We start from the raw sequence: 15,717 nt of genomic DNA on the forward strand, positions 1-15,717 counted from the left end.
CAGTCAGTGACCATCTGACTCCTGATTTCAGCTATGGTCGTGATCTCACAGTTCATGATCTCAAGCACTGTGTTGGGCTTTGCGCTGTCAGCAGAGAGTCTGCTTGGGATTCTCTCTCTGCCCCTGTCTCCTCCTCTCAAAAACAAACAAATAACCATTTAAAAAATTTAAAAAGGCACCAACTGCTTAACGTGTAATGTAAGCTGTGTTCTTCAGATTCTATCATGTAGAGTCTGTGTTGAGAAGGCAGAAAACTTACAGAAAGCAGGACAGAAGGCCTTAGCAGCTATATTTAGATTCATATTTTGCACATAAACTACTGAGAATACCCAAAGAACAAACTTATCTAGTAGGAAACATTATAGCTATGTCCAGATATTTCATTTATGGGAACTTGGAGAAAGAAGACAATTTTGTTTTGTGACTGCAAAAATCAGATCAAGAGTTTGAGCTACTAATAACTTCTCCTAAGTGGATTGCAGGTGTCAGTCATTGTAACTCAGTCATGGCTGAAGGCAGTTCATCTCTTTAAAAAGACTGAGTAGTGTACAGTTCTTTATACCAGAAAACACATATGATGTATTCTTTATAACAGTAGTAGCAGTCAGAGTGGTCACAGTATTAGTAATAATAATAACACTAGCCCAGGATGTTTTTAAGTGGAAAACAAATGTGTCAAGTACAAAATTATTATCTTTAATAACTGTAATCTTCTGGGATTATACAGGAATACTGGAAATGTATGACTCTACGGCCTGGGGATTTACTATTGATTATGCTTTTTAATCTTCTGTGGCCCATTTTCTTTGGAGTACTTTATCTGTGCCTAAACTTTAGGCCCTGGAGTCTTGTAAATGTTGTGAAGGGAGTACTTTATTTGATCTGGGAAAAATAGAAACCATTGCTCTTCTTGTGATTTGTAAGCATTAACTTTTACTGCTTACTTGGGAGAGTGACTCAGTTTTTGTTTTAATTATATCGATTTTATTGGCTGCCACTATGTGGAGACATGTTTTCTAGTTAGAGATAATCTGTGTAATAAGTTAACCTTATGAAATGTATCCTATGATAATGTTCTGATCTTGAACTAATATCTGGGTACATAAATTGCCTCAATAAAATAATGATAAAGGACAATAAAATGGCAAAACTATATAACTAAAAACTAAATAAAAATAATGTTTTGGTGTAAACATTATAATTGTTTAGCAAATATAGATACCTATAATTGTATTATAAATATAGTTATATTTTTATCTGATGATTCGTTTTCCAAGCACATTAATGTTGCATTGTAGACCATGTTTGTGTGCCCCAAAATTCATTTGTTGAAACCCTATCTTCCAATATGGTATTTGGAGGTGAGGTCACTAGGAGGTCATTAGGATTACATAAGGTTAGGAGGGTGGAAATCTCAAGAAAGAACCAGTGCCCTTATAAGAAGAGAAACCAGAGAGCATGTCTCCTTTCCATGAGTATGCACAGAGGAAAGACCATGTGAGCAGAGGGAAAAGGTGGCCATCTAAGGAAGAGTGCTCTCTCACCAGAACCCAACTTGGCTGGCACCTGATCTCAAATGTTCAAATTCTAGAAATATGATAAAATGAATTTGTTTTTTTAAGCCATCCAGTCGATGGTATTTTGTCATGGCAGCTTGAGAAGACTAGGGTATATCCATAAATGAATAAAAAGTGTTAACTGAAAAACTGTACATTTAAATTTGTGGTTAGCAGATAATCTCAACTGAGTTCACCTACTGGTGGATGCTCAGAGTAATCTGTTGCTGCCAGAACCTTCATCCTCCCCTCCAACGCTGACCATTTCTTTGCACCACTGCTGAAACTTCTGGTTTCTGAAGTACTTTTTTCCCAGACTTCAGAGGTTTTAGCATATAATAGGCTCATAACTTTAAATAACCTTTATGCTTGGGTAATTTAGATGTGCTTTCTTAGATTCAAAATTAAACGATTATGTAATCAGAGAAAATATTCACATTGTAGCTGCCATAAAGCTATTTGCCTTGCCTAGGGGATATTATAGAGTATATATGAGTGTTGAGTACTCACTCTGAAAATATGAACTATAGATGTGTGCTTATGACTTTGATGTGTGTCTCAGAGCCTCTGCTAATGGATTCTGAAAAACATGTTTTAATGAAATAAAGGATAACACCAAAGCCCAGATTCAGTCCGAAATCTTAGCTACTAAATAAATTTGGTGAATTATTCTTAACAAGAAGAAATGAGAGCCTATTGGCCAAAGTTGAGCAATGCCTATTCGATACCTGGGTATGGGCAGAAAAATCTGTAGGAATAATCATGGAAGGTGGGGGGGGTGGTATCCTTTATTTATTTTACTTATTTTATTACTTTTCATCAAGTTTATTTATTTTGAGAGAGAGAGAGAGAGAGAGAGAGAGAGACCACATGAATGAGGGAGGGGCACAGAGAGGGAGAGAGAGAGAGAGAGAGGGAGAGAGAACCCCAAGCAGGCTTCGCACTGCCAGCACAGAGCCTGGTGGAGAGTTTTAACTTACGAACCATGAAATCAAGAGTCAGATGCTTAACCAGCTGAGCCCCAAGGGGATGGTTTCCTTTAAAACACCAAGAAAGAAGTTGCATCTGAAGGCATGTGTCTGATATAAATGTACCCATATTAAGAATATTTCAAAGAGCAATTGTATTAAGGTACTTAGCCTAAGCCCCAGTTATTTCATAATATAAGAATTTGTATACATTTTAGGAAATCATGATTAACGTAATAATGTGTTTGGACTATATTCAAAGTGAAAGCTCAGAATTATCCACTTGCAAATATAAACCATTGTTTCTATCAAGAACCACAAAACAGCTTAATTTTAATAATATTAATGGACATTAAAGCATTTGTATTTTAATGAGAAGATTAAATAGTACACATACTGAAATAAAACTTATTTTAAACATTAAGCATTAAAACTTTAAACAGTAAACATTAGACCTGAGTCTAATCAATGGTAAGAGAAAAGTCAGCATAATTTATTTTATTTATTTTTAATTTTTTAACTTTATTTATTTTTGAGGGGGGCAAGGGGCATAGAGAGAGGGAGAGAGAGAATGTCAAGCAGGCTCCATGCTGTCAGCACAGAGCCCAATGCAGGGCTCGAACTCACAAGTCAAGAGATCATGACCTGAGCCGAAACCAAGAATCAGACACTTAACCAACTGAGCCACCCAGGCACCCCTTGGCAACATAATTTATTTAGGAGAAACTGATCTAAGATACAATCAATAATGCTGTAATTGGGAAAATTAATAGGATGCATTGGAAAGTAACTCTTGGGTCACTGTTACAGAACAATAATTTTAATAAAATGTATTAAGCCAATGGTATTACCAATAGCAATTTATGTTACTGTTCAATTGTTTTATTTTTATTAAATTTCATTTTATAAAGAACAAAGAGAATATTTCCTACTGAAGTTTTTTTAATAGCCATTTCTTTTGGAATAGAGACAACTGTATTGCTTTTCAAAACAATATTAATAAATGAATGGATCATTTAATAATCATTTATTGTTCATTTATCAAACATTAAGTAATCAACCAAATTTTAAATGACCCCTTATCAAATAAATGTGAAATTAAAATTCATGAATGGTTGCGTTAGGAAATGTTTACCCTATTTGTGAAATCTTATAAAGGATAGAACATGATGGAATATTTGGAATTATTACATTCATCTTGCAGTGAAAGTTGGCACTGTGTCAAAGAATAATACAATGTATTAGCAGTGCAGTCTGCAGCCATGTCCACGAGTTTTACCCTAGAAGTAGGTGAGCTATTCATGAGAATTGTAAATGGACAATAATTGTTACTAACTGCGTGAACATTTGTCCAGGGGATAACCAATTCCTGTAGTTATTGCTTTTAGTCATTTGCCCACTAGACTTAAAGGAAATAAAGTTTCCGGCTGAAAGAAACATGTTAAGTTAGACTTAGTGTATTTCCTTAAACTTGGTTATTCATAGTGGTTATTGTTTAAGATTTTTGTCCAAGTGTATTTTATGTAACTGACAAAGTAAATTTTATGTTATTTCTTAGAGATAAGAAACTTTATGTCAGAGATTTCAATGATAGTAATTCCTTTCAGTAATAGTCAATTCTAAAGAGTTTTATTTAATATAATCTGTGGTTGCATGTTTGGATTAAGACAAATTTGATCCTTTATTTTTTTATGTTTTATGATCATATATGTTTTCTGTATACATGTTATTAACAATAAATAATTTATTTTGGCTGTTCTGGGATAGGAGAGAACCTTTAATACACTATCATTTGACCATATGTTCCACTTACCAAATATAGGATTTCTTCCTTTGTGATTCCAAAGAAAAAGTTCTTATAGGTGACATAAATAGCAGATTAAATTAATAGGTACTATAAAAAAAAAAAAGATGTCATGCTTTTATCTTATAATTTGTTTAATCTGAAATTACTTAACTTGAAGGAAAAAAGTGAATATTTTTCAGCATAAAAGTTAAAAACTTTACCTGGCCAAAATAATTTGTGTTGTAAGGCACTTTAAGGAGGCTACCGTATAATCTCTTGGTTTCATAAATTGAAATGCTTAGCTTCTTAACCACTGTTCACCTTTTAAATATTTTTTTTTAACTTTTCACATTCTGGAAAATATAAACCACACCAATCAGTAGGAAAATCACTTTAAGTGATGTAAAAGCATTAAATACAGCCTGCACTAAAAATGACACAGAATGTTTAAACCTTAGAGTTCAAAATCTACAGCCAAAGGGAACATTTAATAAAGTTTTGCAGAAAGATATCCATGTTGATCGGATAGGAAATCATTTTTAGTTCACACCCACTATGGGAATTATTATGGTATTTAATCAAACACAAAGAAAAAGTCACCCATACAGCATGGAATATAAATGTTATCCAAATAGAAACTGCTTATGGCATAATAAGAAATTAGTGGCAGGCATATACCAGAAAACACTGGGAGAACAATCTCCTTTCTTTATGTTTTTAAAAATCTAATTATGACCATGAGGGACATGCAGATCAAAACTATAATGAGATATCACCTCACACATGTCAGAATGGCTAAAATTAACAACACAAGAAACTATAGGTGTTGGTGATGATGTGGAGACAATGAAACACTCATTCATTGCTGATGGGAATGCTAACTGATGCAGCCACTGTGAAAAACCATATAGAGGTTCCTTAAAAAGTTAAAAATAGAACTACATTACCATCCAGCAATCATACTACTGGGTATTTAGCCAAAGAATACAAAAACACTAATTTGAAGGGGGCACATGCACCCCTATGTTTATAGAAGTATTATTTACAATAGCCAAAATATAGAAGCAGCCAAGATATGGAAGTGTCCATCAATGATGAATGGATAAAGATGTATGTAAACACATATAATACATATATATGTGACATATGATAAAGATATATATATATATATATATATATATATATATATATATATATGATACAGATACATATAAACACATATAATGGACTATTATTCAGCCATAAAAAAGAATGACATGGATGGAACTTGACAGTATAATGCTAAGCAAAATAAGTCAGAGAAAGATACCATATGATTGCACTCATGTGTAGTTTAAGAAACAAGCAAAGGGGTAAAAAAAAAAGATAGAGAAATCAAGAAACGGACTCTAAATTATAGAGGATGAACTGAGGGTTACCAAAGTGGGAGGGGATAAGGATTTGGGTTAGGTGCTGAGGATTAAGGAATGTACTTGTCTCAGTGAGCACCAGCTGATGTATGGAATTGTTGAATTACTATATTCTACACCTGAAACTACAATAACATTGTATGTTAACTAACTGGAATTAAAATAAAAACTTAAAAAAAGAAAACAAAAAAAAGTTCCATACAAAAACCTTAAAAAAACAATAACTGGTGTAATGTAAAAAAAATCAAAACAAAACTCTAACTAAAAATGGAAAGTTTGGGCACCAGATTAAAGATGGTAGACTGATCCTAAACAACTAACTTTCCTTGCTCCCAACTGAAATCACAGCAAGTATGTATTAAAGAGAATGCATCTAGTGTAATGCAGAGAAAGAAAGGTGGGGACCACTAGCAGAGAAGAGATAAAGCTTCCGTAAGTGACAACTTGAATAGAGATAATCACAGCCTAGAAAATTCTTAGAAAATATCTTCACTGTTCAAAAAAAGTCTTGCTAAGCTCCAAACCTATTTTCCTGTGTGTACAGGTGTGAAGAATAGCTATATAGTATATATCTATGTATCTATATATATTTGTATGTATGTATATTATTATAAAGATTATACATATTATAAAAAATTACATATCATTCATATATATGTAGATATATATAGCTGGGTCAGCTGACTCTAGCCAAACCCTCTCCCTGCTATACTTTTAAGTCTTTTCCACTGCTACAGTCTTGTTTGCTCCTGGGCTAAAAATGTAGAACCATATTCTAACCATATTGGTTAGAGCTGGAAATTTCTTTTGGCTTTTTCTGAGGAGGCATGATTTTCTTTATATCCCTGAATCTGAAAGTGAGGACTGAGGGCATTGAAACCACATCACCACAATAAATCAACCAAATTCTTCTTAATTATAATGGACAAATATTTAGGAATGCCAGCAGAACAAGGGAAAAACAGCATGATAAACACACACAGTAACCAGCTACAGAGACGAAACATGATCAAACCACTAGAAGATACTTTTAAAAAACCCTAATGAATATCCTCAAAGAGATTCAGAGGATGTTTTATCCTTGCTAAATCAGTAGCATGCTGCTATGAAAGACATAAGACAAAGGCATGTTCTGGGAAATTAAAAAATATATTTGTAAATAGGAAGAAAAATTTCATTTAAGGCTAAACACAAGGTTCAGGAAAATTCCAAATTGTATTTTACAAATTAAAGAAATTGTTTTTCCAACTGTAATGGAATAATAGGAATAGATTTGATGCTGTGCGAGAATGACCAGACATGTGGGAGCTAAATGCTTCCCAGTTCACACAGGCTAATGAAGCATTAAATTATGACCAGTCCAAGTGGAGAGTCTTCACTGATCACTCAGAATACTTAGTGGAAATTTTAGAATGGCCACACCCTAGTAGTGGGGCTCAGCTATCCCTAGGATAGAGATATACTAGGCTTGGCTAATAAAGCTTAAAAATAGGGTTGAATACAACATCCTGAACACAGGGGTTATGAACTGAATGTTTGTGTTCCATTAGAATTTGTATGTTGAAATCTAATCCACATCTAATACCATCATGTTGTGATGGTAGGTAGAGTGGGGCTTTGGGGAAATGATTAGGTCTTTAGGGTGGAGCCTTCATGAATGGGATTAGTGCTCTTACTAGAAGAGATACAGATCTATTGGCACTCCTTCCACCTGCGAGGACACAGCAAGAAAGATGGCTGTCTACAACCAGAAAAGAGCTCTCACCAGGCACCAAATCAGCTGGTGCCTTGCTTCTGGACTTCCCAGCTTCCAGAACTATAAGAAATAAATTTATTTTGTTGATAAATCACTAGTTTATGGATTTTATTATAACAACTCAAGCTAAGGCAAAAAGTAACTTAACATACTACCAAGGTTTTTGTTTTTTTTTTTTCCAAAGAAAGACAAGAAACTTCAACATCTAACAGCATAAAATTCACAATGTCCAGCATCAAAACCAAGGGGAAAATAAGTTGGTAAAACTGGTTCCAGAAATGAAAGGGTGATAGAATAAATAGACAAGATGTTAAAAATAGCTGTTCCTACCATGTTCACATATTTCAAGGAAAATATGAACAAATAAAAAAAAGATTAAAACAAACAAAAAAGTAATTGAAGAACACGACTAAATGTTTCTCCTTGACGCATGATGCTGGTCTGAATCTGCATAAAACTAGTTATTTTACTAATTTGCTAGTACTGAGACCTAAATGTCTTAGGAAGGAAAATGTTGAAATCTTTTAGGAATAGTTAAAATTTTGTGGATGTCCAGATTAAATGGTTAGGTGGACTTAGGAAATATTTGGATTAATTTCTTTACTACGATGTGATTCAAATAGAAGGTATACAGCATGAAATAGAGATTGCTCCTGAATACAAAAGTTTAACCGTGGTGTTAGGATATTACAGCTGATACGATGTGATGCTGTGGGCCTATTTTTATGTGTTTGTATGTTGTATATTAAAATATATTAAAAATACTTTAAGATCTTTTGGCATTTTTTTTAACTTACACCTTTCCCAGGAGTAGGCTAGGGCTTGGATAGCAGAGCCTCTTTTATGGAGGGGCCAGACATACACTAAATCCTGGATTTGATTTAAGACTCTGGGGTTTAAAATAAAGTGTGAGACCCTTAGTGCTAGGGAGCTTCACAGCATGAGTAATATTTGGTAATAATAACTTAGAATGGATGAACCACAAATGGTTCTGACGCTTAGCATAAATAAGCATGCATGATCTTAGATACTTATTTGAACTTCTTTATTTTGGAAATGTCCCAAGAACAGTGTCTCTTGGGAGATTACGAGCATTTACTAACTCAGTAGTGGTGAGAAAAATCATGAGAATCTGATTACCTTGTGGCCTTCTTAGCTGTTAGCCCAAATTGTCATCACCACAAAGTTTTTCAGTTCACAGTAACTCAGGTTTCAAGTTCGTTCATGATTCGAAAATAATTCAAGACTCTTCTTTGTATGCTTCTTTCCCAGTAATATAATGTGTCTTAAACTACATTTCTTTCTACCACGCCTGCCTTCTCAGTAGGAACTATTCTGTCAGACATCCAAAAAAAATCATTTTTTAATCACATTTGTAATCCCCATCCCTGTAGATGGGGAATAGCATATGTTGGACTGATTGACTTTAAGGCGAAGAAGAAAATCAAGGCCCTGCCTCCCTTACAGCAAGCATGGGGTGCATTCCTTCCATAATGATATTTTCAGATTGTTCTGCACTTGTAAATAATACTGCTTCACACCAGGCATATGCACTAGGTAGTTTCCCTCTGTCCAGTGAAGCACATTCTTCTCCACATGGCAGGTAATAATCCGGCATCCTAATTCTTTTATTTCTACATCCTCTTCTTGTATTTTATATAACCTGTAACTCAGACTTGCCAGAGTCTGTGAGAAAAAAAAAAAAAAAAAGGCTCAATCAGTCCCTTTGCAAAGGATCCCTTTTGTAAATTATTTGTACCATATGCATAGTATAGACAGTGGTGTAAAGAAAGAGAATTCATTTTGTATGTTAGCTTTTTTTTTTTTTTTTTTTTTTTTCAACGTTTATTTATTTTTGGGACAGAGAGAGACAGAGCATGAACGGGGGAGGGGCAGAGAGAGAGGGAGACACAGAATCGGAAACAGGCTCCAGGCTCTGAGCCATCAGCCCAGAGCCCGACGCGGGGCTCGAACTCACGGACCGCGAGATCGTGACCTGGCTGAAGTCGGACGCTTAACCGACTGCGCCACCCAGGCGCCCCGTATGTTAGCTTAAATTAAGAAATATCATGATGATATATGTGTTTGTGTGTATATATATATCTCTCCCATATATGTACATATATATATATATATACCATCATTGTCATATTTCTTTATATATATATAAAATCATATATATTATAAAATCATATATATATCATATATATAAAATCATATATATCATATATATATAAAATCATATATATCATATATATATCATCATATATATATGTCATATATATCATCACATATATATCATATATATATATATAATCATATATATATATAAAATCATCATAAAAATCATTATCTTAGACTGAGTCTTCACTGACATCACTACATTTTGATATTCTGTGCAAGAGAACTAGTAAGTATGGATGGTGACTCTTCACTGGGCATGAATGATGAGAAAGGAAGGGGTTGAATAAGCAGATTAGATCAAAGGAGGTAGAAGGTTCGGGAGGAGAGGTTTGGGAATCGTTGAGCCTTAGGAAATAGGGAACTCCAGAGAGGATACAAACTGTAAAGACCATGGCATGCGGGAAGACTATATATACAGTTTTGGGGTTTTTTTCCACAACATTCTGATAACAGTAAATTCTATAGAATGTTGAGGTTCGTAAGTGAGCAATTTCTTGAAGTTTACAACAAAGGAGAAAGGGAGTGCTGTGTAACTCATGCAGATATACCAGAATAGGTATATCAAATTTTGGGGGAAAAGGTAGGTTTAATTAAAATCCAAATTCAGTTTTACAAAGACATTTTATGGATTGATTGATTGGATTGATATAGTGTTCTAATCATAAGCTATTAGTCTCCACTGGGAAGTCAACAATAGACTTTATAATTGCAACAATGTGGATGGAACTAGAGAGCGTTATGCTAAGCAGAATAAGCCAGTCAGAGAAAGACAAATATCATATGATTTCACTCATATGTGGGATTTAAGAAACACAGCAGATGAACATAGGGGAAGAAAAGGAAAAATAAGATAACACAGAGAGAGGCAAACCATAAGAGACTCTTAAACACCGAGAACAAACTGAGAGTTGCTGGAGGGGAGGTTGGTAGGAGGATGGGTTAAATGGGTGATAGGTATTAAGGTATTAAGCATTTTTCAGGATGAGCACTCGGTGTCATATGTAAGTGGTGAATCACTGGGTTCTACTCCTGAAAGCAAGACTGTACAATTATCATGGCTTTTAATATTCATAGTTTCTAGCATTAACCTAGAAACATAGATACATAGTTTGGAAACAGAAAAAAATGTCAAGTTGTACTATTTACCCATACATAGATTAGGATTTGTAAATTAGTGACCCGTTTGTGAAGACTTCATGGTAACTAATAATTTCTTATGTACCCATACAGACACTGCAAGGTGATTGGGGGTAGTAATCATGTTTTACGGGTATTCATTGTTTCCATGACACTCTACATAGTGCTAGATGGAAAGTAAGGATTTAAAAAATTTATATTGTGTTCTTTGGAATGAACATCTAGTATTACAGTGGACGAAATACCTAGTATTGCAATAAATTGATGAAGAATATAACTTTGTTATGTATTTATTATTGAATTATTCCTTGAAAATATATTTCTGATCTTAAAAACTAAATTATACTTACACATGCAATGAAGATGGACTGACAGCATACTGCTTTGGCTCCCTGCCTGGATCAGTTTTAAAAAAGACAAAACTGAAACATTGGTTTTCAGAAATGTGACACTTCTTCAAAATGCAGATTAATTTAGAGTAATGGAACACAGGTTATCATTTGCCTGGTTTGAGGGGTATAAGGAGTGTGAGAGGCAGGTATTACAAAAGAATATGAGGGACTTTGCTTATTATAGACCTGTTCATTAGCTTCATAGTGGTGAATTTTGCAAGGGTACATACGTATGTCAAAACTTACCATTTTAAATATGCTTTAAATATGTGCAGTGTGGGGCATCTGGGTGGCTCAGTTGGTTGAGTCTGACTCTTGATTTTGGCTCAGATCATGATCTCACAGGCATGAGCTTGAGCCCCTGTTGAGGTCTGTGCCGTGTGGAGTCTGCTTGGTATTCTCTCTTTCCCTTTTCCCTCTGCCCCTCCCATCCTTGTGCATGTGCTCTTTCTCTCTCTTTCTCTCAAAATAAATAAATAATCATTAAAAAATAAAATAAGTATATATAGTTTATTGTTTGCCAATAATATGTCAATAAAGCTGTAATAAATATAGTAGTATTAACCTGAGTTTTTGAATAAAGAGATTCCAAACAGTTATAATTCTAGAATTGTACTGGAGTAATAAGATTTTTTTAAATTATGATATTTAAACAGAACTAGTAAAGAGGAATCTAGACTGTACATAGACAAAATCAGTACTTCTGGTATTAATAATTTTTAAATGATGTTTTAGAAGAAATGTTATAATTGCCTTATCTCCTTTTGCACTTAAAGTCAATAATATGTGGGAGAAAATTAAATGCTTGACCTTGTCTCCTTCAGGTTTTATGAACCCTTAGGGTCACAGGTCATTCAATATGTATTTAATAACTTTCACTGTGGGCCAAATAAGTATCATTCTCTGTTTTCTGGGGCTAGGGGTTGTCATCTGTGCATATAAGAAACTATAAATGATAAGTGATAGTTCCTAACTTCTTCATAGGATTTACACAGTAGTAGCAAGAAAGACATATAAACTAACCATAACACAATGCAGAATGAAATACCTACTAATAGATGTACATTTTCATTTTGAAAATGTGCTAAAGCAATACAGATATAGGACCCATGAATTCTGAAGTGAATCCAGTGATGGGGAATGAGGACAGAGGAGGTTTCACAGATGTGAGGGAACTTACTTGCACACAGAGACGAGCTCTGATGTGTATGGACAATAAAAGCTCAAGACTTTGCACCCATGTGATAACTCTTAGAGCTGCCTCCTCTCCTGGGCAGCTGTCAGTCTCCATTTATTCTACTTAATGGAATTCTAGACTCGGTGAGTAGAAAAGTCTAATGCTTAAGCTCAACCTGGGTGTTCTTTATTAGCTGAACTTTGGAATAAGAGACAGCAAAAGAGCTAAAGTCATGTACTTCAAGACAGCTCCTTAAATCGTGTGGGCACAAACTATTCTAGAGATCCTAGCAGTTCAAACTACACATAGCAATAACTCAGCAAGTCAGGATTTTAATTACCTCAAAAACTTGAATCAACACCAAATGCTATCAAAAGTAAAATGAATGTACATTAATCACAGATATTTCAGTCACGTGGCATCTTTCATCCCAGAAAAGTTCACAACCCCTGGGTCTGTTTCTCATCACACTTAACCTGAGGAAACGGGATAGCAAGTACCTTTGAAGAGATTTAACAGGAGAAGGTTGAGTGTTTAATTTAGACAGAACTACACAATAGTTGCAGAAGGCAGGCACTTTCTCTTGGGTCTCATGTAGAGTTGCTGTATTTTTTCTCCCTAGTTATAAAAAACGGACAGTAGCTTGTTTATATGTTTATTGATATCCTTGGCAAAAAATAAGTCTTGAGAGGAACTTCTAATACGCGTCTAATGGGAGACTCATTATTGGAAAATATGATAGTTTTTATAATGAAAAATAGATGAATATGTTTATTATTATTATAACTGGTTTACTAATATCCCAAACAATTATGGAAAAGCAAACACATAGACTTATGCTTTACCCTTGCTATTGATGATTTACATTAAACAGACCAGAACCATTTTCTGCTCTTCAAACCAAGATATTGGTAAAATATCCTCCAACTCCTGTTACCATGTGGAAAAGTGGGCCAAAGGAAGGACTGAAGCCATGACAGAAAAATGTTATTTTCCTAAGGCATTCTCTATCAATACTGTTATAAGATAAAATTCTTATATGAAAACAACAATTTTCAAACTATTCTCCCTGAACTTGTACTCTTATTAAAGATTTATTCTAAGCCTTCTGTAAATAATGTATTTTCATCTGAATTAAATTCTCTGGGGGAGTTTCTGAAATAGTTTTATCACTTTTATATAACTGAGAATTATTTTTAAATTTTCATTATGAAAAAAGTCATCTAAATAAGTTTTAAAACTATTTTATTAAGAGAAAGATGCACGTGACTTTGAAAAAAAAGGTAAATTCTTTTGATATTTATAGATTAAATGAGATTTGAAACAAATTGTGTGCTTAATATATTATCTCCAAGATGAATAGCCTGCTCTTCATTACCCTTTATTACTCTGAGTGAGACTTGGTTGGAAAATTATTTCTTGTCTAAAAAACAGGGTTAAGTATGTTTCTATAGTAAATTCAGGGATAAAACAGAAGTTTGACTATTTGGTATTTAATGGACCAAGATTTAATGAGCCCTTACTCTGATCTAGGCCCCATACTATGCTAGCATTGGCTGCGTGGCTGTTTTCTAGTGGATCTCAACTGTGGGGAAAGAGAAATGTAAATAAATGCAGCCGTGACATTGTATGACCAATCACTCACACATGATGAAATGTATCTTTCTGATTTTAAGTCAAACTTAATTTAATTTTTATTTCAAAGGTTTGTTCTCTTGTGGAGGTGGTGAGTTCATTGTGCTCATTTGCCTTACCTCAGAAACAGTCTTACCCTAGTTTTTATCTGGGCTTCTATCTTGCTTTCGTAACTTACATGCTGTCAAGATGTTGAGGAGGGAGCAGGTCCATCAGTTATTACATATTTCATCCTTCCCCCAGGCAATAGGGGAAACATCTGTTCCATTCCAGTATCAGAGTTTTCCACACAGTTTTTGTTAAATTGTCCCCTTTTGCTGTTCTCAAGGGCCCACTTGATAAAGCAGCTTTCTTTGTTCATGATATGTCCCTCTTGGGTGCACTCAGGATTTAGTTTATGATACTTAAAAACCACAGAGAGGGTAGCTGATAATTGGGGATAAAGGTTAAGGGACAGGGCCATGAAGTAAAAGTAAGTAACAGGGGAAGTAAGTGGCAATTAGCTAATTATTATTATCCTACTTTCCCAACACAATGAAGTGCAATCAGGTGAAGTAAGAGCTAAAAAGCAAAGTGGTCAGTACAAGAATAGCACATGAGAAAAGTTCATTCATGTGGGCATAGGAGGAAGATAGTGCTCAAAGAAGGTTTCCTCGAGCAAGAGTAAATGCCCACTGATGTCTACTGATCCTGTGACTTCTATCCTAGCTTAATTCCCCTGGGTATGATATCCCTGCATCATGCAGCTTGCCCAAACTTTTCAACGGAAAAGTTCATCCCTAAGAGAATGTCTTACTACACTTATTAGCCTAATATAGAAATTCTAAAATATTATAATATCTTTTTGAAAAACGTTCTCATGGATTATTCTATTAATGTGGCAAGGTATAGCTAGAAGAACATGGGCTTTGGACTCAGGCATATATGGTGCGTTGAAGTCTTAGCTAAATGTTGTCTAATAACTGGAGAATTTAACGTAAATTAATTAATTTCTCTGAGATTCAACCTCTCATCTATAAAATTTGGATAAAAGTTTAAAATGTGAGGCAGTTGTTAGGACTCTATATAAAAAACTTGATATATTGGGGCACCTGGGTGGCTCAGTTGGTTAAGCATCTGACTCTTGGTTTGCGTTCAGGTCATAATCTCATGGCTTATGAGATCGAGCTCTGGTCAAGTTCTATGCTGACAATATGAAGACTACTTGGGATTCTCTCGTTCCCTCTCTCTCTGCCCCTCCCTTACTTGTGTGCTCTCTCTGTCTTTCCTAGTAAATATATAAACTTAAAAAAGAAAAAAAAAACTTAATACATTGCCTAACACAGTGCTAAAAAGTGATAGTTTAGTTCTATGGATAGTAATAATGATATGAAAAATAATGCCTCCCTAATCAGAAAATGCTCAATGAATGTGGATCACTCTGAGTATTATGAATTTTTAAAGAAACTATAATCAATCAAGTGATTTTATGGTCTCATAAAATCATAAAACTGGAGAGGATCCAAATCTCTCACCTTTAGTAGTAATTATAATAATTAATAGGCTATTTTTCCCCCCCATACCTCAGAGTAATCCAAAACTTCAAGTGCAAAATGAATTAGCTATTTTTCACTTTTGGAAAGTTGACATTTAGCCTTTTAGCTGAATGATAAGTAAAAATGTAATTATGTTGAATTTAGAGGAAAAAAAACCAGATTTCCCTTTTCTGGATGATACA

Source organism: Leopardus geoffroyi, chromosome B3 (assembly GCF_018350155.1).
Source record: "Leopardus geoffroyi isolate Oge1 chromosome B3, O.geoffroyi_Oge1_pat1.0, whole genome shotgun sequence".
NCBI classification, from domain to species: domain Eukaryota; kingdom Metazoa; phylum Chordata; class Mammalia; order Carnivora; family Felidae; genus Leopardus; species Leopardus geoffroyi.